At 41.2% G+C, this 2,517-nt stretch overlaps 1 non-coding gene across 1 annotated transcript; it reads right to left on the reverse strand.

The window, feature by feature from the left end:
* Window positions 1–2,118: 2,118 nt before the first annotated feature.
* trnat-agu (transfer RNA threonine (anticodon AGU)) lies at window positions 2,119–2,192 on the reverse strand. Its single transcript has one exon. It is a non-coding gene; the product is annotated as a tRNA-Thr (tRNA).
* Between the last annotated feature and the right edge of the window lie 325 nt (window positions 2,193–2,517).

Consider the following 2,517-nt stretch of genomic DNA (forward strand, 5'->3'; position numbering starts at 1 on the left):
TCAGACACAATTATGCAATACTTTCACCATGCGTTGAGCAATAGGGATTAAAGATACCAGAGGTAAGGTTTAAAAGTGATTCTGAGGTGCAACACATCAGCGATACAGCTAGGCATCTGAAATGCAGGGTTTGAGAGCCCTTCAGGGAACACCTTACCCTAAAGGTACCAGAAGTCCACTAGTATAAGCATTAAGTCACTGTCACCCCTGTTACAATGTGATTGCTACATATCTTCATTTCTTTGGTTTTTAAGGAGTAAGAGTGCAGGGGGTCTAAATCTGCGATCCAGTGTGTTGAAGTATTTCACAACACTACCTGTAGCCCGTCTGGAAATAAATCCTCATTCTGATTATTGACCTGGGCATGTACCAATAAATCACTGAGCATATATATCTATATATCACTGTGTTGAAGCTAGAGACCTGTATGTAATAATATGATGCTAAAATGTTATTTTCACATATATTAATGTAATAAATTATTGCTTATGCTTTATAAACAAATCTAATTAAAATAAAAGCTTAAGTTTTGTATTTATCTTGTACCATAGAACATGATTTTCTTTGTATTTTAAGCCCACAAAGTGTCCTTTGATCTCTATTCTGTGGTAATCCACGATGACCCCGTTCTTCAGGTGATTCATCATGTCCTCCCTCGCCTGTTGAGAGGCCATCCTGATCTCTTCTGCCGTGGCGTGCTTCATAAACGCCCTCTTCAAATGAGCAGGAAGCTGATCAAAAGTATTCAGGCACATCTTGCACACCAGGGGAATCCTCGCGGGTTTCCTTTGAAAATAAATAATACCATCTGTGTATAGAAACAAGCTAAGACTGATTTATTAAATTATCCTTAAAATTCTCTCTCATAGTTTGAGCATAATGATTTTATTGCATTTATATAAGAATTGCTCATTGCTCCAAAATAAATAATGGTTTCATAAAAAATTGAACACTTACTTGGTCTCAGTCACAGACTTTCCAATAGAAGCCATTGTGGAGTTCAGCAACTGCAGGTCCTAGAAGTGGGGAAGGAATTTTAAAAGAGAAATTGAATTACAATACAGAAGGAATGGCTGAGGGTTCACTGAAATATATAAATATACAAATTCCAAAGACTGAGTCCATATAGAAACAACTACTTTTCATTTTCAGTATAAGAAAAAAAAAACATTATCTTCCAAAGCATCATAAAATTGTCCCTTCTTCCAGACTCTACTTCTCTCTTGTAGTAGTACAGCAGACCTTTCCAGGTGAGCAGATCACAGAGTCCGAAATGAGCTTCCTCCATCAAGCAAAGTACCTGAACATGACTCTGTCTTCATAAAAGCGCCCCTGTAATAAAGAAATTAAATCCAAAATCAAGAGGGCAGTTGCCTACTGATTTCGTACTAATCGTACTTGTATAGTTGTATCTATACAAGTGCGATTCTAGAAATGCTCACCAGATTACGTTTTAAGAAGGAACTGCGCCTCAGGTTCCGCCGAGATCGTAACTCGGATGGCAGGATTCAGAGTCCGGAGTGCGGACTGATGGCGCACGGAGGGTCCACATACTGTGGATCCCTCAGTGATCTTCCGCGTATTCAAACCGCCAGCGTGTGACTCCCCTGTCCCCGTGACCTCATTGCTCTGCTCTCTCCTCTGTGCAGCCGAGCCCGACTCACGGTAAAGTGAAAAAAAAAGATGCCCTCAACATGAGATTTACTCTGGAGCGAGGATAGATGTTACCTTTTTATCATTGAACAGGATGTATGTGATGTGGCGACTAGGTTCAATTTTGTATCCTTTTAAAAGATTAAGGACTGGGGTGAGTGGGATTTACCACCCTTTCAGCTAAGAACCCGACGTGCGGACCGTTTAAGCTGCATAGACTCAGTTGTTTAACTCTTCTCCATTAGCAGGGTTAAGGTTAAAGAAAAAAAACATTGCTGACTTCTTTTTTTTTGCCAGCCGATTGCGCTGATTAGCAAGGTTTGTATTTCATGTTTTGCAAGTTGCATCCATTTTAAGAAAAACAAGTCGCGTTAAAGACAGGAAATGAATACTTGCATTTAATTAAGTCTAGCTGTAGGCGGTTGTCCATAATGACCAGTTCTGTTCAAGAACACAGAACAAAAAAGGCACCGCTGGGATTCGGACCCAGGATTTCCTGTTTACTAGACAGGCGCTTTAACCAACTAAGCCACGGCGCCCTGGGAGTGCTGTCGTTTTGCAGCCACTTGGACACACCACTCAGACACATCTGCATTCGGTGTGTGCTCCGCCTGTTCGCTGAGCAAGTTGCCACCTTTACATACAATAGCAACATCGACACCAAGAGAAAGGATGACAAATGGCTTTTATCTGGAACTTTTCATGTCCAAGGAGCTCAATGTGCATTCTGTGTACAACAGGGCCACTGAACTCCACAATGGCCACTGAACCACAGTAGTGGGTTGCTGGCTTGACATCTCCCAAGGAAAATGTTGAAATCGCATGTGGAACAGGAAAATGACCCTCGAGTACGAGGGAAAAAAA

This window comes from Lepisosteus oculatus, unplaced genomic scaffold, assembly GCF_040954835.1.
Source record: "Lepisosteus oculatus isolate fLepOcu1 unplaced genomic scaffold, fLepOcu1.hap2 HAP2_SCAFFOLD_45, whole genome shotgun sequence".
NCBI lineage: Eukaryota > Metazoa > Chordata > Actinopteri > Semionotiformes > Lepisosteidae > Lepisosteus > Lepisosteus oculatus.